Here is a 23,905-nt window from a genome sequence, read left to right as displayed (position 1 = left end):
ATTAATTAATTAATTAATTAATTAATTAATTAATTAATTAATTAATTAATTAATTAATTAATTAATTAATTAATTAATTTATTTATTTATTTATTTATTTATTTATTTATTTATTTCTTTATTTCTTTATTCATGATGAGATTTATAAGCCGCCTCACCCCCAAAGGGCTCGAGGCGGCTCACGGAATGGCTGCACATTCAACGATAACGAACATAATCAATTACAAGAGTGCAGCTTAATTCATTAAAACTTTAACTTAAAACTTTAAAACTTAAAACAGTTTCAATTACCTATTAGTTAAAACATCAAACATCAAAGATCAAAGCCACTCGCATCTACAGGCCAGGAGGGAGGGGATAGGTCGGGCCCAAGCATGGAAACCAGTCTGCCAGATAGAAAACGGCAGCTTCAGTGGGGGGTAATAAAACCGCTGCCAGCCCCCCAGTAAAGGCCCGGTGGAATAGCTCAGTCTTACAGGCCCTGGCGGAACTCACCAAGGTCCCGCGAGGTCTGACAGCTGGAGGTAGAGCATTCCACCAGGCAGGCCAGGGTCGTGGAAGGCCCTGGCCCGGGTCGCAGGCCAGCCGCATTCATCGCAGGGCCAGGGATCTCCAGCAGCTCTACAACGCAGTGGCCTATTTGGGACGCAGGTGATGCGTCCCGGCAGGTATGAGGGCCCCATGCCGCCGTAAGGCCTTAAAGGTCATCACCAACACCTTGAAGACGCATCCGAACTCCACTGGGAGCCAGTGCAGACAGCGAGCACAAGGGGTGATATGGGATCTGAATAACCACCTACCTGTCAGAAGCTGGGCTAAGCTGCTCTGGACCAGCTTTCTCAACTTCCTGATCAGTCGCAAGGGGAAGGCCCGCCAGAGCGAAGTTACAGTAATCCAACTCTTGAGGTGACCGGCCGATGGAATCACAGTGGCCATAAGTCGGACTGGGAGAGATAGGGAGCCAGCCGCCGAGCCTGGCGGAGGTGAAAGAACGCAACCCGGGTAACATGGGCCACCTGGCCTCCATCGATAGTGAAGAGTTCCAGGCGGACCCCCAGGCTGCAGGCCAAAGATACCGGGCCAACTCAACCCTCTCCAGGACCGGCGGCCTAAAAATCCCCTCGGGTCTTCCTCCCCCCCCCGCCCAGCCAAAGGACCTCCGCTCTTGGTCGGATTAAAAGTTTTAACCTGCTCTGCCTCAACCAACCAGCAACCGACTCCAAACAATGCTGTAGAGCTACAGGGCAGAGGTTCATCAACAGAATGAGCTGGGTGTCATCCGCATACTGGTGACAGACCAGCCCAAAACTCCGCGACTAGCTGAGGTCGATGTAGATGTGCTAAATAAAAGCGGGGAAAGCAAGGCCCCCCTGAGGGACCCCACAACTAAGCGGGGCCCTATGGGAGGCCTCATCCCTGCACCATACCTGCTGACCCCGACCCCGGAGGAACGAGGCAATCCACTGAAGGACAGTGCCCCGCACTCCAGAGGTAGCCAGGCGGTGGATCAAAAGGTCGTGGATCGACCATATCAAACGCCAAGTGAGATCTAATAGGAATCAAAGGCAGCGCCGATCCGCCGGTCTAGGGCTGCATGGAGTATATCTGTGATGGCTGCATCAGGACGGTCTCCGTCCCATGTCCAGCACGGAAGCCGGACTGGAAGGGATCGAGAACACCACTGCAAGGAGAAGGGCTCCTGCCCCCCCCCCCAAGCCATTTTCCCACAAGAAACCACTCCAGAAAGGGATGGTGGTGGAGTTATTTCCCTGTTTCTGCTGTCCTGTGCACAGATAATACACTACAAGAAGCAGCAAAATCAGGGACTACCCCCTCCCCACCACCAGCATTATTTCAGCATGGGATAACATCTCGGGGCGGGGGGGGGAGCAGGAATCCTTTTGCCCCCACAGTGGCCTATCGATCCCAAATGTGTGCTCCTTTTTTTAAAAACAGCCAATCCCCAGAGCTTCTGTGTGGGGAACCAAGGGAGGAGGAGGAGGAGGAGGAGTTTGGATTTATATCCCCTCTTTCTCTCCTGCAGGAGACTCAAAGGGGCTTACAATCTCCTTGCCCTTCCCCCCTCACAACAAACACCCTGTGAGGTGGGTGGGGCTGAGAGAGCTCAGAAGAGCTGTGACTAGCCCAAGGTCACCCAGCTGGCATGTGTGGGAGTGCACAGGCTAATCTGAATTCCCCAGATAAGCCTCCACAGCTCAGGCGGCAGAGCTGGGAATCAAACCCGGTTCCTCCAGATTAGAAACCTGAGCTCTTAACCTCCTACGCCACTGCTGAACCCAGATGCAACTCTTTAAAAACCTGCCCATCTAGTTTGGTGCAGTGTGTGTGTGTGTGTGTGTGTTTGGTGCAGTGTGTGTGTGTGTGTGTGTGTGTGTGTGTGTGTGTGTGTGTGTGTGTGTGCGTGTGTGTGTGTGTGTGTGTGTGTGTGTGTGTGTGTGTGTGTGTGTGTGTGTGTGTGTGTGTGTGTGTGTGTAGGGGATGGGCAGATTCAGGCTCAGAACAAAGATGGGAAGAGGAGGAGTGCTTTAGTGCACATCTGTTTCCACTGTGCATTCAGTACTCCCAACGCCAGAGTGAGGGGATGTGTACCGGTGTTATATTTTCACTGATGCTGAAATTATTCTTGCAATTTCCTCAGATCTTTTTTTCTTCCTTAAGCGTGCATTTTTATTTTCAGTCTTTTGGAGTGTTCAGTGGGGCTTTTTCAGCTGATTAAAATTGCTACTTTAATTCCACCACCCCAGGTCTGATATGTATCAGCAACCTCTCATAAGAAATAGCAGCTTCGAAGAATGTGTCGTGCCACTGCAACTTGAGGGCAGGGCTACTTTGACAACGTCTTGATAGGGTGACAAAGATTCCTGGCAGGCACTGGGCTTGCAACTGTGTGCAAGGAAGCTGAGAGGAAAGACTCTGCACTGGAATCCACACTGGGAGTGCATAGGAGTCCAACCAAAGAAAGTGGAAGTCAGTCAGCTGGTGGCAGATAGAGAGTAGTGTCATTCCTTGGTGCATGTAACATGTATGATACATGAACTCTTATCAGTCAGAGTAAATGTGCTTCATTTGTGGTACACAATGGACATCCCAAAGAATAAATAAAAGCAGCAGGCAATTTTACTCCTATTGTCAACAGGAAAGTTCTCCCCATTTCCTTCCTATTGATCTTGCTAACATTGGTGGATTCCGCACAGTGCGTATGTATAATGGGCTGCAGTCATTATACAGGAACCCTCTTTCCTTTTTTCCATTCGCGTGTGGAGTCCAAGGGAACCATGTGGGTTGCTTTCGTGCCTTTGCACAAGGACACTTCTCTTTTTAAAAAATTTTCAACGCATGCAAAACTGTGAAGGCATACAGAAGTGAAATTGTTGACTGTCCCATAATCCTATTGGCTGCACTTGTGTGGTTGCGCATGTTCAACACACAAAAGAAAAAAAAGAAAAAGGGACCGCCTTGCAATGGCCGGGTAACAATGAATGTGTTGCTGTAGATCTATCTGGTGGTCATACTTGCTGCAGCGGGGAGAAAACGTGCTTGGGGGACTTTGTGCTCTGTTGGGCACTCAGAGAATCTGCCCCCAACGTCCTGGGCAACCCACACAGAATGGCGGGTGGGTGAATTCTCCCTGACATAGTGGACGGTGTAGAACCTAAAGTGAACAGTGGAAGGAAGGGAAATAAAGCATCTCCTGCGTGTTGTGTTCATGCAGGAGTGCCTGCAACCTGGGATTGTGCAAAAGGATTGCTGGTTTAGTGGTTTTCAAAAAAATCTTGGGTTAAGGGAAATAAAACGGGGCAAAACTCATTTTGGGAACAGGGCTTGTGTGAAGTTACCCCCCTCCCCCCCCCAAAAAAAACATTTTTATAACATCCTGCAGACATTACATTTGGCCTGTGGGGAATGCACCATTGTGTGCATCACTCCTGCCCACAGAAACAAATGCTTTTGGCTTGTGGCAGCCCTCCCTTTGGTCTTAATCCCAGAGAAGCATCTTGGGGTGGGGGTGGGGGTGGGGGCAGGCCCAGGTGCTCCCTTCTTTCCCAAATCAATAGTGATCTTCTTTCTATCTGGGCTTCTTTCTCAACATGAGCAGTGTCACATATCAGACAAGAGCAAGCTGACGACAATTTCAAGGCCTCGCAGAATTGTTTTTCTCTCCACTGGGAAATAGAACTGAATGAAAGACAAGATCTCTTGATGAAACTGAAAGGGAAATGTTTGATCCTTCCGGCTAGGCTTCCTGTGTTCTGGTTCTGCAAATCTCTGTTTGGGTTCGCCTTGTACCACATGGTGAGTGGCAGTAAATTGCTACATGAAGTCCTTGCAGTTACAACCCAATTGACTGTTGCAATCTAGGCATAGAAAAATCCTGTTATGGGCTCCCATTTCCCTGGCTGGTGAGAAGTATCAAGGCCAAATGCAAGCACAATGGAGGTCCAAATATCTTCATCACGTTTTTGCATAAAGCAAAGCTAATGGAGGCAGGCAAGTACCCCAAGGACTGGCAGTAGTTTCCCCAGAGATTTTGGGAAATTTGTGTAGAAGTGGCCTAGGTCTCCTCCTTCAAGGTCACACCTTCAGTTACCAGTTACCTTTACCTGGAAACTGTCAGTTTTCTGGTGTCAAAACCAGACATGACTAGAGGTGCTGTGAACTTTGCAGCAAACTTGTTTAGTAGAGGAACTCGACCACTTTCAACAGCTGTAGTCACTGGAGATCCAGCGTGGTATTATTGGGTGACCTTGGACAAGACATAGGCTCTTAGTTTAAAGTATCTCACAAGGATGCTGTGAAGGTAAAACGAAAGTGAGTCTTGCCTTCTTATAATGTGGCCAAAGTACGACAGCATCAGTTTAGTCATTTTGGCTTCTAGGGACAGTTCAGGGTTTGATTTGATCTAGAACCCACATATTTGGTTGGGGTTTTTTTGGTGTGGGGCAGTTTGCTGTATCTCTCTTCCCACACCAGATTTCAAAGGAATCTACTTTCTTCCTGTCAGCTTCCTTCACTATCCAACTTTCACACCCATACCTAGTGTATGGGGCATGTACAGTGTGCATTAACTTGATCTTAGTCCATCAGCAACCAATCCTTTTACTTAAGAATCTTTTCTAGTTGCTTCATGGCTGCCTTTCCCAATCTCAGTTTCCTTCTGATCTCTTGGCTGCAGTCTCCCTTTTGGTTAATGATGCAGCCGGGGAATAGAAAGTCTTGAACCATTTCAGCTTCCTCATGGTCCACCCTAAAGCTAAGTAATTCACTACTAGTCACTACGTTTGTCTTTTCAATGTTGAGCTGTAATCCTTCTGCAGTAATCTTCATCAGTAGGTGCTTCTAAATCCTTAAGACGTTTGCTACCATTTCTGTATGGTGAAAAATCCCTACGTATCAGGATTTCATACATGGAACAATGTCTGTCTCTCTGACCCAGGCAGATAAATATGCAGTAGCTAGGTTACAGAAGCTCTACCTTCCAGCATCTCCTACTGACTTATACAACTAGATTCATATGCTTGTCCTAGTGTCTTTACATTGTGAGGGGCTGCTACATGTCAGGATCTCAGGTGTAGAATCATATCTGCCTCAGTTCAGGTATGACATGAAAACACGGCTCAGGGAACAATACAAGAGTGATTGTTAGAAAAGCACCCTGGGTTCAGACCACGGTTCATTACAGTCCGTCAAACCAAGTTCCGAAACCATGGTTTGGATTTGGTTCATTTGCCACCGTTACTCTGGATTACAATTCCAGATGACGTGCCAAAGTACACATCTTGGCTACCTGCAAGCTACAGAATAAAAGTGTTGGAACCACTATTTGTCAAAGGAAGCCAGGATTTGAATTATTTTATGAAAGACAGATCCTGATTTTGTGAATCGGCCATCGTTAAAATAAATTAGGGTTATGTGGCATGTCTCAACCAAGGCTTTCTAGAAACCCTGCCTGCCAGTTCCAGCTTCTTCAATAAATATGTCATATTATTTTCCATTTCTGGGTAGTGTAACAATGTACAGCTACCAAGCATTGAGGAAACCGGAATATGTCTTACTGTCACTCCTTGAGTACACCCTGCCTCCCTGGTCAAAACATAGCAAATATAAGCTTTTAGTTTCTAACTGTAGTAACCAGTAGCTGAACAACAAATCATTTACTGAGTGAAAGAGGGTAATACAAAGAGCCCTTGATAATGGCGGGGCTCTTAGCCTTTCTAAGACTCCACTGAGGTGATCTCTCCCCCCTCCCAACCCCCACCGCAGCCACAATTATGCAAATCAACCCAAGGTGACGGGATAAGCATTTGTGGAAGCCAGCCTGTAAAGAAAGCAAAAATGCCCAATTATTCACAGGCATCGGAGGCCTGGGGGGCTTTTGACTTCTGGGCCGAATTCTCCCCTCTTCCTGTCCTCTCCCCGCTTCTTCCTGGGCTGTGCAGAAAGACACCAATTAAAGGAGAAATGGCAGCTCATCTTCTGAGCTGACATCTTTGGAGCTGACACATCTCTGGTATTTGACAGAAATCCTGGTTTGCAAGCTCCTGTACGTTGTTCGGGAGAAAATGCACGCATGCACACACACACACACACACACACACACACACACACACACACACACACTCATGCACACACACACAACAGCCTGCAGACAAATAAATCTGAAAGAGCTGTCTGTCTCACCCCCATCCACCATGGTTTATTTTTTTAATGAGGACATGCAAAAGAAAACTCTGCCATTTAAACAGTGGAGGGCTGCCCCCCCCTTTTATTGTGTTATTCTGAGCAGTCACTGGAGGCTTTCCCCCTCCTGTTTCTCTTTTTCCCCTCCTGCCTGTCCTTGCAGGAGGCTTTCAAGTTGTGTTTCAATTAAGATCTTCAAGCCAAGGGATGCTTCTCAGATCAGAGCAAAAGTTGATGGAGGTGCTCTCTTTCCCCCCTTTTCCTTTTTGATATTCAAAAATGTCATGTTTTGTACTTCCACATATCCAACACTGTTCAGTAACGATTACAGTTTGTGAGCATTACACACCAGAAAGATCTGAACCAAACAGCCTTGTTTCCCTCCAACACGACTGCAGTCTGCTCTGCAGAATATACAGCAGACAAGAGAGAAGAGAGGATTTTTTTTTGTTGGGTAGGGTTGTAAAATTAAGTACTCTCCATTGAATTTCAGTTTTTGGAATCTGTTAGACACAATACAGAGAGATACTCTTCCAGTCACATTCATATGGAAGCATGAATGGTTTCCCAGGCTCCCTTTTCTGGAACAGCCATTTTGTGGCTACACCTAACACCTTACGTCAGAATCCCAAAGGTATCTGCAGGCTCTAAGAAGTTAGGTACTGCTGTTCTAGAGACTTGAACAAAAAGATGTTAACAGATGCCACATTAGGGTGTTGTGGGTTTTCCGGGTTGTATGGCTGTGTTCCAGTAGCATTTTCTCCAGAAGCAGAGGGGTTGAGGGAAGTTCCATGGAGTTCCATTGCTGATCACAGAAGTCAGTGATTCCTAGAGCTACCGATTGTCACTTCTGGGTTATACCTGGAAGTGACATACCAGCATAAAGGCTGATGGTGGGTTTTTAAAATTCTTCTTTCTTTCACTGCTGCTTGGAGAGGAGGCTGGCAAAGCCCGCGATACACCAGAGCAGAGGAAGGTCTGCCAAGCCAATGGCGTGAAGAGACTAGTTTGAAAGAATGATGAATCCAATTTTTTAAAAAGTCCTTTCAGAGTGAGCTTGAGACTTCTTAAGGTGCCAGAGTAGACTTCTGTTTCATACTACCAGCAGCTCTAGGGTAGCCAACTGTGTTGGGAAATATTGGAGATTTGGGGGCTGGAGTTTGGAGAGGGAGGAGTTTGGGGAGGGGAGGGTCCATATATAATGCCAAAGACTCCACCCTCCAAAGCAGCCATGTTCTCCATGGGAACAGGAGATCACTAAGGGCCACACTGAGGTTGACATTCCTAAACAATTCTTGACAAACTGGCAATATTCCTAAGCAATATTGACAAACTGGAATGCATTCATAGGAGGTGGAGAAGAAGAAGATTTTGGATTTATATCCCCCCCCTTTTCTCCTGTAGGAGACTCAAAGGGGCTTACCCCCTTTCTCTTCCCCCCTCACAACAAACACCCTGTAAGGAGGAGGGCTACCAAAATGGTAACAGGTCTGGAATCCATGCCCTATGAGGAGATAGTTAGGTATCTGGGGATGTTTAGTTTGATGAAGAGAAGGTTAACAGGTGGCATGATGGCCATGTTTAGATATTTGAAGGGATGCCATGTTGGTGAGGGAGCGAGCTTGTTTTCTGCTGCTCCAGAGACTAGGACCAGGAGTACTGGGTTCAAGGTGAAGGAAAAGAGATTCCACCTAAACATCAGAAAAAACTTCCTGACCATCAGGGCTGTTCGACAGTGGAATGCACTACCTCGGAGTGTGGTGCAGTCTCCTCTTTTGGAGGTTTTTAATGAGAGGCTAGATGGTCATCTGTCATGAGTTCTTTGTATGTTCCTGCATTGCAGGGGGTTGGACTTGATGGCCGTTGGGGTCTCTTCCAACTCTATGATTCTATGATTCCCAGGGAGGCTGTGGGAATGGTAAATTGGGGGGTGGGTGGCAGTTTTGAGATGGATGAGTATTACTTTCTAATTTTAAATGTTGTTTTTAATTGTTCATTTTTCTTAATGTGTACAAATTTAAGAATCCTAATCAGGTGGAAAGGCAGAGTAAAAAAATGTTTTAAATGAATATTTTTTTAAAAATGCTGCATTCACCTAGGCTCTGGCTCCTAGGAGGGTACAAGCTATCGGAACAATGTATACTCAAATACGTTAGCCAGTCCTTTCTTTTTGTTCTATATTCTACACACACACACACACAAATCCACAAACTGCGCATGCAAGAAGCCAGAAGGGCCCTCGCAATTCGTTAGGCTTAACCCTGCAGTGCAAATGAGTGTAACTCAGCAGCAACAATTAATCATATAGAAATAATAAATTCAGCCAGCTCATAAGCCTCATGACTGCAGAGACCCCAGGGTTTCCCATTTTGCTTGCCGAGGGAACTGTTTTGACTCCCTGCCCCCAATCACCCCGGCCAGCACACCCTCCCTCTCCCCCCCCACCCCCGCAGCATTTGGAAGGGCCTGACTTCAGATCCCTTTTTCCTTACATACAAATGTGATCTACACATTCCTGAGGGTTGGATTTTGTCTTTGGGGTAAAGTGAGGTTTGTCTCTTCATGAGAGCCAGCATGGTGTCGTGGTTAAGAGCAGGTGGATTCTAATTTGGAAAACCAGGTTTGATTCCCCACTCCTCCACCTGAGTGGCTTATCTGGTAAACCAGATGTGTTTACACACTCCTACATGCCTGCTGGGTGACCTTGGGCTAGTCACAGTTCTCTCAGAACTCTTTCAGCCCTTTCTCTTCCTCTCCTCACAACAGGCACCTTGTGAGGCAGGTGGGGCTGAGAGAGTTCTGAAAGAACCGTGACTGGCCCGATGTCACCCAGCAGGCTTTATGTGGAGAGGGTTCCCTGGATTGGAGTCCATCACTCCTAACCACTCCACCACACTGGCTGTCAGGGTGGGGTTTGGAGCAGGTGGGAGCTCAGCAGGGAAGAGCGATGCCAGAGGATCTACCGTCCCTCCAGTGGCACCGATCTCTGTAGTTGGCAGATCTGTTGCAATCTCAGGAGAACTTCAGGCCCCACCTGGAGGCTGGCAAGCCTCCATAGGGCAGGGGCGATTTAAAGAAGCATCACATGGCAAGAAGAAGAGCCTGGCAGGGCAATTCTGTGACTTGCTGCTCCAGCCTAAAACCATTGATTTCCGTGGGCTTGAAGCAGACTAGCTCAGTGAGATGAGATATTCTCACGGTCTCCCGTGGCCGCTGCAGAAGCGAATCGTGAGGATATTTTGATACAGAAGGCCTCTGAGAGGTTCCCAGGGGGGAGAGGGATCTGGGGTGGGGGTGAAGGGGGAAGTGCCCTCTGCAATCTCAAATCGGCTCAGCTTTTTCACTTGCGGCTCCCAAGAGGCAGCCCAAATGCGCCGAGCTGCGCTGAGGAAACGGACATCTCATCTCGTGATGAGCCCGGCTCATCCGTGAGGCTGAAAGGAGGCCTGGGAGACTCCGGGGTCGCGGGCATTATTGCTGCGCAGTGCTTTGCTCCAAATCCCTCTTTAGGGGTCCCAAGAGAAGGGGGGGAAGAGAGCTCTGAGCTCTGCTTAGCTGGGAGTTGCTCTGAAACATAAAGAGAGAGCATAAAAGCATCGTTGGCTGCTCAGAGCTGTGTAAATCAGGCGTGTTTACGGCTCCGAAACCCTCATCTCCCAGCCACGCCTGCCCATTTTCTCCCAGCCCTTCGTGGCAAGCGGGCAGGCTTGGGATGTGTGGTTGATTTACGGGCAAGGAGCTCGAAGCTACAGCATCTAATCTCGGCTGGGAAGGAGCACCTTGCCTGAATTACTGCGAGGCAGGTGGGTGTCACCAGCAGATAAGAGATGAAAACAGTGATTACCCCTCTCGGCGGCTGCAAGGTGGTTCCTGGAGGCTTCTGCTGGCCTTTGGCTCGGGGCTTTCTGGCTGAGGAGGAGGAGGGCGGCAATTACTGGAACGCAAAGGAACCGAATGGCGAGTCAAAGGCCTACCTGGTGCCCACCTCCCATCCTTAATGGCTGCAGGCCCCTGGAGATCCCTCGAGCGGCAACGGGGCGGCGAAGCGTCTGAGACGTGCAGGCTTCTCTTTGGAGCCCTCGGCACTGATTTTTCAATAACTACCTTTCAAATTATAAATGTGAGATATGCTTCATAGAAATAACATGTTGGGCACTAATTGCAGGCTTGGTCGGTTTTTGATGAAGGGAAGGCAACTCCCCCCCCCCCTTCCATCCTGAACATTTGGGAAAGGCTCTTTCAGAGGGAGGGGTGCCTATTGGTCACAGAGACCCTGATGCTTAAAGAGGAGGGTAACTGGGATTTTAGCATTCATCAGTGACTTAATTGGGGTGTTGTGCGGTTTCCGGGCTGTACAGCTGTGTTCCAGTAGCATTTTCTCCTGACGTTTCGCCTTCATCTGTGGCTGGCACCTTCTCTGAAAGATATTCCACAGGTATATATACTCCACTTGCTTTACTACCATCAGATCCTCTGAAGATGCCAGCCACAGATGCAGGCAAAACGTCAGTAGAAAATGCTACTGGAACACGGCCATACAGCCCAGAAACCACACAGCACTCCAGTGATTCTGGCCATGAAATCCTTCGATAATGCAATGACTTAATTGGCATCTCTTGAATGGGGGCTTCTGTCTTAAGAATGGCTGTTCTTAGAAGATGGGAGAGGAGGAGCAGCGCTTGGCATAAGTGACCTATGGAGAAAAGGGTCAGCATGAGAAGTGGGATCCAGCAGGTTCTCACAGGTTCCTGAGAGTAGGTTACTAATCATTTGCGTGGGCCGAGAGGGGGTTACTAATTGGTGATTTTGCCATGTGAGTTTTTGCCTTAGCTACGCCCCTCCTCTCAGCAGTAGCGCGCAGAACTTGAAGCAGTCTAGCAGGACGTGCACCGGCGTGCGTGGCAGCCTGCGCCTGCATGTATTCGTTTCCCGCCCAAGGACTGGCGCAGCAGCTGCGTCCTTGCCACAGCCCCGCCCAGGAATGCCCCGCCCCCGGAATGCCCAGCCATGCCCCTGTCGTGCCCCGCCCAGCCCCATTGGTGCTACGCCACAGTTTGAATCCCACCACCATGGGAACCTGTTACTAAAATTTTTGGATCCCACCACTGTTACTAAAAAATTTTGATCCCACCTGGGGATTCTCACCTCTTGACCAGCAGCTACAAGGGTATCATACACACGGTTGCCAACTCCAGGTGGCAGCTGGAAATCTTCCGCTGTTACAACTGATCTTCAAGTGACAGATCAGTTCATCAGAAGGAAATGGCAGCTTGGGAAGATGGTCGCTATGGCATTGTATCTCATTTATAAGATGCCTTATGGGAGGACACATATTGTCACTTTAAAAGAGTAATAGTAATATATGCTTTCAGCCCCTCAAAGCGACTCTGAGAGATGCCTGTTTAAACAGTCAAGTCTACAAATCTAGTTTGCTTGTAGGTGTTTTGGCTTGGATTTTCATCCCTTCCAGCTAGACACCCTTTGTTAACTTGTTTCTGAAAATAGGTTGCGTAACCATGCCACACCAACTGCAGCCCAGGGGTCCTTTCAGATCTCCAGTGTGAGTTTTTTTTATCTCTTACCAATAGGACCACTGACGGAGGCCTGTGGTTAAAGATACTATTGCTAAGCCTGTAGCGCAACAGAGCCTACCGAGGAAGACTCAGCAGGGTTTCCACAAAAAGAGGTCCTGATTCACTAGTCCAGTGGTGGCGAACCTTTGGCACTCCAGATGTTATGGACTACAATTCCCATCAGCACCTGCCAGCATGGCCAACCGCAGCACTAGTCCTTTGGAGCTTCTCGACAGTATGAGGAAACAGGTGGACTGGTGGGCCCTCTCCAATGGCTTACTGGGTGTTGGGGGAATTCTGGCAAAATTGGAAGTAGCACTTCTGACTGGCACAGATGGGGTGGGAGAGAACGGGGCAGCTGGCTGTTCCTCCTGTCAGAGATGGAGGCCAGAGACCGGAGATGTGAATAGACTTGCTGGCTCCATTTGGAGAAGAGCCGGCAGCTGTGAAGGAGCTGGCCGGCCTGTGTGAATGAGAGCTGGGGTGAAAGAAGTCTTTTGGATGAAGGGCATGAAGGCAGCTGTTACCTAGGCGACTGCCTTGCCGGCTTGACTTTGTCCAGATGCTTTGGCTGGTGGCTTGTCTGTGCTGGTTTGGGTCTGCTTCTTGGGGCTGTTCTGCAGTTCTTATCTTAGGGTCATTCCGCACATGCAGAATAATGCACTTTCAAACTGCTTTCAGTACTCTTTGAAGCTGTGCAGAATGGCAAAATCCACTTGCAAACAGTTGTGAAAGTGGTTTGAAAACGCATTATTTTGCGTGTGCGGAAGGGGCCTTAGCTCCTTCCTTGTCTTGTCCGAGTTTGAGGTTTCAATCATGGGGAGTGGCTCATCCCACCTTCTTTTTACTATGTTTGCAGAGAGATTTTGCAAAAATCTGGCAGCCCATTCCATTGTCTGTCAAAGGCAGCTGGGTGGGTACTAACCAGAACAGTCAGAAATAATGCTGTGTGTTCCTGCCCAGAAATTAAAATCACAGGGAGTGGCCTTCCAGACCACCCCATCAATCAAAGAAGCTCATTTGGTGGGCACGTGAGAAGGGGCATTTTCAGTGGCACCCCCAAAATCATGGAACAACCACTCCAGGGAGGTAGTCTTGGCCCCTCACTTTTAGGAAGCAGTTGAAGGCAGTTTTATTTAGGACCACAGTGAGTTAAGTGTACTAGCAGTCCAGAGCTGGGATTTTAAATTTTGGTTTTGACAGGTTTAATTTTTTTAAAAAGTTTATTCGTGATGTATCTGTGCTGTAAGCTGCCTTGAGCTCCATAGAAAGAAAGGTGGCTAATAAATGTTTTCATTAATTAACTAATTGAAATGTTGGCAGATCGTGACATATCTGGCAACAGCAGATGTTCTAGGTTCTAGAAGATGCCTACGCAGAAGTCTTTTGGCAAACCTCCCCTTCGAAGACTGCAGGGATGAGGTCATGGAACAAGAAAGCAGATCCTCTCGTGGGTTAGTAACTAGCTAAATAGCAAAAAGCAGAGAGCAGGAGTTAAAAAAAAACCCCGCAGTCTGTCTGTGTGAGTGTGTGGTGGGAGGAGACAGCAGGGTTCTCTGGGGGCCTGTATTGGGAGCTGTATTGGAACCAGTGCTATTTTATTTGCACATAAAAATCGAGAAGAGATGAGCAGCAAGGTAGCCAAATTTACAGATGATTCCAAATCATTCAGGATGATGAAAAGAAGCACAGACTGTGAAGAGCTCCGCGGGGAACTCTCCAAACTCAGTGAGGGGGCAACTATGTGGGTTAACGAGATTCCGCGCAAGTCAGCGTAAAGCGGTTCCCGTCTGGGCACAGAATCACAACCAAATGCACAGACTTCTGGAGTCGGAAGGGTGGGAGAGGCAGCCGACAGGCTACGAACGGGAAATAAAAGGGCCATTATCCCGATGCCCTTGTGTCAATTGGTGTACAGGGTGGTCCCGTTTGGGATCCCAGGTGCAAATGTAGTTGCTGCATTTCAAAAAGGATATTGTAGATATGGGGAAATTGCGGGGGGGGGGGGGAGGCAACCCAAATGATCCAACTATTACAATACCTTCCTGTGGAAAAGGGCTAGGAAGTTTGGGAGTTTGCAGGATAAAGACATTACTGTGAGGTGAGGAAAAAGGATAGAAGTTTGTACAATGATTCATACTGTGGAGAAACTGAATAGGAAGAATTTTGTCCTTTATCCCATAATGTATTTATTATTATTATTATTATTATTATTATTATTATTATTATTATTATTATTATTATTATTATTATTTGCATTTATACTCCACCTTTCTCCTTAACAGTGGCCTAAAGCTGCTTACATTATTTTCCTCTCTGTCATTTTATCTTCACAACAACCCTGTGAGGTAAATTAGGCTTAGAGTGTCTGGCTGGCTCCAAGTTACCCAGTGAGTTTCCATCGCAGAGTGAGGATTCAAACCTGGATTTCCAGATCCTAGCCCAGCACTCCAACCACTATACAGAGCTGGCTGTCTTGATCATCATAACCATATGCGCCACTCAGTGAAGCCAGTTCATGATAGACAGAAGTATTTCTTCACAAAACATGTGGAACCCACTGCCACAGGATACAGCAATGGCCAGGGGCTGAGATGGCCTGCCTGGATCTCATATTTAGGGGCAAGCACCGATAAAAAATATTGGTAAATTTCAGCTTTATCCATTGGCTTCATTCGGTTTTTACCCATTTTTTTTCAGGCATTTATTATTCAACCACCCAAAATGTTAGTTCTTCCTGCCACCACGTCTCAAGTCCATGTGAACATGAGCAGGGAGAATTGCAACTGAATTCTGCATTTGGCCATGCCAGAGGCGTAGCAAGGGAGAATGGCACCCAGGGCAACACCTGTGCCCAGGGCACTTCTGTGACCCGCACACACACCCGCACCCCTCCCCAGTGCCCCAGTTACCTTAGGTGGCAGTCCTGGGCAGTCTGGCTGGGCTGGGCCTGGCAGGGTGGGGCCGAAGGGTGCCTGGCGGGGGCAGGCTGGGCCAAGGGAGGAAGGCGGAGGGGTATGGGGGGCGATTTTCCAACCCCACGTGACCAAACAGTGGCCTGCCTGGGATATATGACCCCATATCTCCCCATGGGAGCTCCATCTCAGGGCCACGCGAAAAGCAACGTTCAATTGTCTCTCCCCGGCCATCGCAGCTGCCTCCCCAGACTTCCAGGGTTTGGGAAGCAGCAACAGGGACGACAACTGAATGCTGCCCTCCCCCCCCCCGGAAAAGCCGAATCATGTCTGTTGAATTAGCCTGCCTTTTTTATAGGTAAAAAACCCCAAACAAATAAACCCTATAAAGGTGTCTCTGTGTGTGTGTGTGTGTGTGTGTGTGTGTGTGTTTGTGTGTTTGTGTGTTTGTGATTCAGAATCGCCACCCCATTTCCTAGTGATCTTCCAGAGGCATCTGGAGTTAACTGTGGGAGAGCCTCCTTATTCTGCTTCAGGGGAGCTCTCCCGATGTTCTCGTGCATTCATGAATTCCAAAAAAAATCTTTCTTGGTCAGAATGCTCTTTTGCATTGCAAATTCCTTACTTCCTCAACATTATGGACGGCCAGGCATTAACACTCCTCCCGCTGCGGAGCTAATGCTGTTGATTTTAGCATTTTTCCTGGGATGCTGGACTATATTCTTAGAATTATTCTCCGTTTCGAGAACCCATTTGCCTTTGGGAAGCTTTAAATACACCAAGTGCAAGCCAAGGGCAGTAGAAGTCTTGCATCCAAACATGGCCCCGTATTTTAGGAGACCCCACAAATTTGTGTTTGGGCTGGCATTCTGCTTTCTGCTTCCACTGTGATTACAAATTCATCTTTTGTCATCAAGAGATGCATTTCTTTGTTTCTTTAGGACTGCGCTGTTCATATTGTCATAACGCGCAAGAGCCGGCAAGGAACTCCTGGGCACTTTAATTAGCAGCCTCCTTTCTCATGGTTGCCTGTTCTTCATGTTATTTTGGGGAGAGGATTTTTTTTTAACTGCCACACAAAAATGCATTTCATAAGAGAAGAACATAATCCTGCGGAATAAACAAAGACAGGCAGCATTATGAGGAAGCAAATCTGACTGAGGCCGGAGGATTAGAGATTAAACACTGAATTGTCACCTTGCAAACAAGAGAAGACTAACCTGGGAGCAACCTTAGCCAGGTCTACTCAGAAGTAAGCCCCGTGTTACTCAGTGGGGCTTACACCCAGGGCTTTCACTGCCATTGCCCTCAGCATAGTAGCCTAAATGGATCAAAGGCTTATTCCTTTTCTATGTTACTGGCTGGAAGCCGAAAACTGGGAAGAATAGCACACCCTGTAAGGAAGGACCCCACACACCCATTAATTCTCAAAAAATGCAAAACATCACTGTTCAGGAGGGCATTCCTGTGGAAGGAGCAAAGCTGCTGGGTAACAGATCAGCTCAAGAGATGTTTTTGATTAGGGATAACATTTTTCCTTCATTGAATTTCTTGTTGCCTAAAACAGATATGTTTGAGTGTGTTGTTCTTGGGTTATTTCCCCCTTGTTCTGTAATCTCAGCCCAACTGCATCATTTTGTCTTACCAGGAATCTGTGCTGTTGGGTTCCAGTGTGGTTATCATAGCCTGCAATCTGCTGATTAACTGAAAAGCTTTATTGTCATACTTGTAATCTACCTTGAGTCCCAGTAAGAAGGAATTACAGCAAAAGTAGCCTACATAGCAAGCTGAGCACTGGATTTGTTTCCCCGCTCCTCCACACGAAGCCTGCTGGGTGACCTTGGGCCAGTCACAGTTCTTTGGAACTATCTCAGTCCCACTTACGGTACCTCGCAAGGTGTCTGTTGTGGGGAGAGGAAGGGAAGAATTGCAGCCACTTTGAGACTCCATACAGGAGAGAAACTTCCAAACTGAATACACTAAGCCTGAGAAGCTTGGAAAGGTAAAGAGCCCAAATAAGATTTCTGAACTTCTTGGATCCAGCCTAGTTGGATGATTTTCTGAAAGCAACACAAGATGAGTGGTTGCCCTCTGCTTTCTGATTCCGTGTCCCTGTTGTGTCTTTATCCATCTGGCCTCAACCAGGTTCAGGCCCCTACCTGGTGGAAGGCTGTTAGTGAGACCTGTGGGCCCTGTGGGCCCTGAGGCAGTTCTGCAGGGCCTGTAAGACAGAGCTGGTCCACCAGGCAGATGGTTTGGACATCAACAGCTGAGGCCCCCCGCCCCCCTTCTCTTCCCCACTGCTGTGGATATTGTTGAGGTTATTTATGTGTTGAGTTTAGTGTAAATAGATATTATTTGCCATGTAGGATCTTTAATTGGTTGTGTGTGTGTATGTGTGTATGTGTACATACATACGTACATACATACATACATACATACATACATACATACATACATATACACACACACACACATATACACACACACACTCATATATGTATATACACACATACATATACATATACATATACATATATATATACACATACATATATACATATATATATATACATATACATACATATATACACACACACACATACATACATACATACATACATACATACATACATATACATACATACATATATACACATATATATATACATATACATACACATACATACATACATACATATACACATACACATACAGTTTTGTGTTTTAGGAGCCTGCCAGGGGAAGGATGGCATAATATCCAATAAAACAAACAAACAAATAAAATGTACAATCACTGGGAATGTGGAGGGGGCTCATTACAGGTTACACTGAAACCAGCATAAGCGACTCCCCAAATTCATGATAATACAGAAGAAATCCCGTGGCTGTCACTGGAAGCTGAGGTGAGGATGTCAAAAATGTGTGCTGTGGTGCGGTCGTTGCCTGCTCCAAGTATGGAAAATCCTGGGAATCTGTGTGGTGAAGCCGGGGAAAAAAGGTCTGGGGGGCGGAGAGACCTCAATAGGGTGCAATTCCAACGCAGCCCATCCTCCAAAGCCAGCATTTTCTGCAGAAGAAGTGGTCTCTGTAGTCTGGCGGTGAGTTGTAATTCTGGGAGATCTCCAGGCTCCACCTGGCGGTTGGCAACCCTATCTCCAGGTAAGCTCTTTGAAGTGACATCATGATGAAGTCCCCCTTCCCTTTTTGCTCCCCCTGCTCACTTTAGCAGCGGCAGGTTCCAGAGGCCAGCACTGGAAGATGGCCGTGGCCCACCTAGCCAAAGTGAGCAACCTGGCAAGGTTACCCCCATAGGTCTGAGCGTCTTCCCAACAATAATGACAGCCTGCCTTATAGAGCTGTTGCAAAAATTGCTGAGAATTTTGCAGGTTTTAGAGTGGTCCATTCCTGGGCACCTGGAGGTGTCAAATAGAACCAAAGTCCAGCAGCACCTGAATGACTGCAGACTTTTATTTGGAGATGAGAGTTCGGTGAGTCACAGCTGACTTCTTTGCAGATGTCAACAGAGATGTCACGACGAACTGAAGGGGCTGTTATGTGCCGGATCGCAAGGTTTCTCCAGGAGGGCAGGAGTGGGTGCAGGCTGCTTCATCTCCACAGGCGTGCTTTCGAAATAACTTAAATGCCGCAGCAGCGTGGTGGACTGTCGGCAGGGCCCAGATGACCAGGGCTGTGCGCTTCCGGCCAGTGACGGGAGAGGCCCTGTCATTAAACCCCTCAGTCAGTCACCCGTGCTCTGGCGGCGCAGAGCGCAAAGAGCCATTGATTGCAGCCCCCTCGAATTAAAGCCGCTTCCCTCGCCTTAAGTGGTCAATTATTAGCAAAACACAAAATGCTGGAAATTGGTTATTGGCAGGCAGGCCTTTTGTTTCCTCTGACAGGTTCCTGTTGGGAGCCTCGTGAACGAGGAGACGTGGAAGGACAGGCGGTGGCGGCCGGAGGGAGAAGGGAAAGAAGGAATGTGGGGGGGGGAGGATGCCCTTGAGCTTCTGCTTCTGCTCTAGAGTGAAGCCCAAGCGAGAACCCTCACCCAAGGTCAACCCACGCAGGATACTCAGAGAGGGGCTGGCTGATGAAGGCACTTTCTGCAGGCCCTGTGAGTGCCATTGCAGGTGGGGGGCAGCCCCTGGTTGACCGGCTGCCTTCGCAAGAGGGCTGCCACCTGCCCGTCCTCCTTGCCTCAGTCTCCTGATCGGAGTGACCCCAAAGGGATGGCAGCTGGAGAGAGCTGCAGCCAGGAAACCCTGGATGAAAGGGAGGCAGGCAGGAGGGAGAGGCCAACTGCAAGGACGCGGCGGGCCTGCCGAGGAACAGAGGACTGCCACCCCCTGAGATGGCACAGATGCCGGCGGAAGGGGCACTGAGAAGGCAGGCCAGCAGATGGGCCGAAGAGACGCTTGCCTGCTCACCCCACCCCCACGCCGCTCTTGTTCACCGGCTGTGACATTTGGCCGGTGTTTGCAATCCAGATCCAGAGCTGCTGCTACCATATTCTGCAGCTCCCCGTGCCAGGGGGGGCGCCCGGTGACTGGCACGAGGGGCAGAATTCCTTTGCATTCCTGGGAGTTCAGCTGTTTCTGAAACCAGGGGGCTCAGCTTGATAAGGATGAACTGGAATAAAGGAAAGAAGCCATCTCAGAAGCCCGAGAGGATTGAGTTTCCAGGACCTGGGTTTTAATGCATTTGCACAGCATGGTGTAGTGGTTAAGAGTGGTGGAGTCTAATCTGGAGAACTGGGTTTGATTTCCCCACTCCTCCACATGAGCAGTTTAAGAAAACTGGTATGGCCAGGAGTGATGGCATGTTAACCGCAGCAACCATTTGCTCTTGTGCCCACCAGGCAGAGTTCCTGGGTGCTGACAGACTCCACGAGGGGTGGGGACACTGATCTAATTAAATAGGCGACAACTAGCTTGATGGACATGTTTTAGCCAGGGCTTCTAGGAGGCACGGGGCATTTGGGTTTTGTTTTTAAATGCAGCACACGCTCGTTAAGCTGCTCCTCGGCAGGTTTTGCTCACACCACAGAAGGAGCCGAGCTGCACCGCCTTAGGAAAACGCCACCTCCCACAGAACAACACAGTCACAAGCGCTAAAAACCCATACTCTCTCCCTAGTGTTTTTGTCAGTCCATATATTATTCCCGTGGTGGCGAACCTTTGGCACTCATAAGAACATAAGAACTAGCCTGCTGGATCAGACCAGAGTCCATCTAGTCCAGCATTCTGCTACTCACAGTGGCCCACCAGTGGTTCTTTGGTTCTAAAACTGCAGTGGCCCACTCCAGATGTTATGGACTACAATTCCCATCAGCCCCTGCCAGCATGGCCAATTGTAGTCCATAACATCTGGAGTGCCAAAGGTTCTGTCCAACTCCAAAGAGCTCAAAGGGCTGCACGTGGCCTTTCCCACCACTACTCCATCAATTTAATTATTTCTAACATTTGTATGCCGACTTTCCACCCAAATAGGACCTCCAATGCAGCAGACATCCGAAATATGTTTATTTTCAAAACAACCCTTTGAGGTAGGCTAGACAGAAAGAAAGTGACTGACTATAGGCTACCCAGTGTGGAGTCAAAGGAGGGTCTCCCAGGTCTGAATGCAAGACTCCACACCATACTGGGTCTCCACTTGTGGGGTAGCCCTTCCTTAATTTCACTTCATCACATTTCTAGAGAAAGTCACCATATGTGCTTCAAAATGTGACCCAAATTTCTCTGTAAAATGCATGGCTGATCAGCCGCTGTCAGTGGCAAGGAACAAATAGAACTGGTTGTGATGGGTTTTCTGGGCTGTGTGGCCGTGGTCTGGTGGATCTTGTTCCTAATGAACAAAGCCTTCGACAACAAATGGAACCTCTATATGTAGAAGCTGTTACAGTTTTGAACACTGGTCTGTTACTGAAACCACTTGGGTGAACATCGACTTAATATTGCGCTTGTGATCTTCACAGAGATATCTGGCTGACTACTTTTGAACTTCCGCCGCTTGATTCAACAGCGGGTTGCCAGCTTTGGGTTGGGGAATTCCTGAAAAATTGGGGGTGGAACCTGGGGGGGTTGGAGTTTGGAGGGGAGAGACCTCAGTAAAGTATAATGCCCTTGAGTCCACCCTATAAGAAGAAGAAGAAGAAGAGTTTGGATTTATATCCCCCCCTTTCTCTCCTGCAGGAGACTCAAAGGGGCTTACAATCTCCTTGCCCTTCCCCCCTCACAACAAACACCCTGTGAGGTAGGTGGGGCTGAGAGAGCTCTGAGAAGCTGTGACTAGCCCAAGGTCACCCAGCTGGCATGTGTGGGAGTGTACAGGCTAATCTGAATTCCCCAGATAAGCCTCCACAGCTGAGGTGGCAGAGCTGGGAATCAAACCCAGTTCCTCCAGATTAGATACACGAGCTCTTAACCTCCTACGCCACTGCTGCCATTTCCTCCTAGGGACTTAGAGGCCCCACCAGGAGAACGGGAACCATAACCAGATGGTATAATCCAGTAGTGCTGATCTCAAAACTCAATGCAAATGTTGTATTGTGTTTAATTGTGAAGAATGGCAGGAGAAAGGGGTGGTTGACCACTTGTGACAACTGGATGTATTGAGCCCGTGCATTCTCAGTCTTGGGAATGGCTGTCACCACCATTCTGTTAGAATCATTCATAGAATTGGAAGAGACCACAAGGGCCGTCAAGTCCAACCTCCTGTTGGTGGCAAGTGGTCACCTGTGAGGAATGCCCTCTAGCATAAAGACACTTACCACCGCTACTATGGTAACTGTCATTAACGCAGCCAAGTGCCCAGTGTCCTGGAAGTTTCTTGGCATTCTGGAATCCCAGGATTTCACTTGGAATCTGCGGAAGGTTGTTGTCAGCCTGGGCTGAGACGGGAGAAAGAAATCCAGCCCCAGTTCTGCATTCTTCAAGGCAACACCTTCCTACTGCTGGAGCGAAATCAGATGAAAAGCGCTCGTCTTGGAGAGATCCCCCTTTGCCAAGGACTGCAATTCAATCCAACACCTACAAATTGAAAAGTCTTTGGATGTATGATTCAAGCCGTTGTTTTCTTAGCAGAATGCGGCTGCTATTAATAAAAGTTGAATTAGGAAGATCTCTCTCTCTCTCTTTCTCCCTCTCAAAAGTGAAATCATTCCTTTATCTGTGCGAACGAACATTCGTCATATTTGACTGGAGACATAATGTGACAAGACAAGTCGTAGCTGTCAGTCAAATCCCTTCGATATAACACCCGGCATATGCGCGACCTGCAGGCACCTGCCGGAGCTATCTCGTGTTTGTTTGAAACTGTCACCCGCACTGCTTCAATCCCTACCAAGAAGGGGAAGAGGCTCTTCCACTTTTGAAGGGCATATCTGAGAGATTGCAGGGAGACATTTCGTTATGTAGAAATAAAATATGAATTTTAATGCGAGACATTAACATGAACTCTTTTAGGAATAACTACAGGACTTTATGATGAGCGTATTAGAGCCCTGTTCTGCCATCTCCGCCTGCCACTCTTCATAAATCAGCTCCAACAAGTTAATTCTTCATAAAAGAGGATGAATTTGATTCTCAAGGATGGATGGAGGCATGAGAAGCATGAATTATATCCCCGGCCCCTGCCCCCCAAGCTGAAGGGCCTCCTGAAAGAGCAGCTCGCAGATTGCATTCGCTGGTCAAGAGGGACCCTGGGAGACAGGATTTTGATTTTCATGAGATTTGGCATCACGAGGTTCCTCCCTACACTCTTGGGTTGCCAACCTCCAGGTGGAGCCTGAAGATCCCTCACTGCTAATATCCAGATTACAGAGGAGGAGGAGGAAGAGGAGGAGGAGAGGAGGAGGAGGAGGAGTTTGGATTTATATCCCCCCTTTCTCTCCTGCAAGGAGACTCAAGGGGGCTTGCAATCTCTTTTCCCTTCCCCCCCACCCCACACACAACAAACACCCTGTGAGGTGGGTGGGACTGAGAGAGCTCCAAAGAACTGTGAGTAGACCAAGGTCACCCAGCTGGTGTGTGCTGGAGTGCACAGGCTAATCTGGTTCACCAGATAAGCCTCCACAGCTCAAGTGGCAAATCGGGGAATCAAACCCGGTTCTCCAGATTAGAGTGCGCCTGCTCTTAACCATTACATCAGGTCCCTTGGAGAATATGGCTGCATTTGAGGATAGCATCCATGGCATTATACCCTGCTTAGGCCCCTCCCGTCCTCAAACCCCACTCTGCTCAGCTTCCACCCTCCAGGAATTTCCCAACTGCGATCTGGCAACCCTACAAACTGCCCAAGATCCCAATGGAAAATAAACTCCCTTTGCTGCTTTTTCTTCCCATTACTGAGCTAATGTAGCAAAACAGATCATGAGGAAGAGACCAGTTTCAGTGGTGGCGAACCTTTGGCACTCCAGATGTTATGGACTACAATTCCCATCAGCCCCTTCCAGCATGGCCAATTGGCCATGTTGGAAGGGGCTGATGGGAATTGTAGTCCATAACATCTGGAGTGCCAAAGGTTCGCCACCATGGAGTTAGGTTGCCCCTGTTTTACAATCTGGGTGAGCCACGAACAAGGGAAATGCCCTCCTGCAAATTGCTCTCTCAACCTCAGAACGACCATCTGCAGAATGGGTACAATTATATGTGCTGACCATGGAGAAGCTACCTTGATCTTACCATGTGCCAGAAGCTAAGCAAGGTCAGCCCTGGT

This window comes from Sphaerodactylus townsendi, linkage group LG12, assembly GCF_021028975.2.
Source record: "Sphaerodactylus townsendi isolate TG3544 linkage group LG12, MPM_Stown_v2.3, whole genome shotgun sequence".
Taxonomy (NCBI): Eukaryota; Metazoa; Chordata; class Lepidosauria; order Squamata; family Sphaerodactylidae; genus Sphaerodactylus; species Sphaerodactylus townsendi.
Note: the sequence above shows the minus strand (reverse complement) of the source record.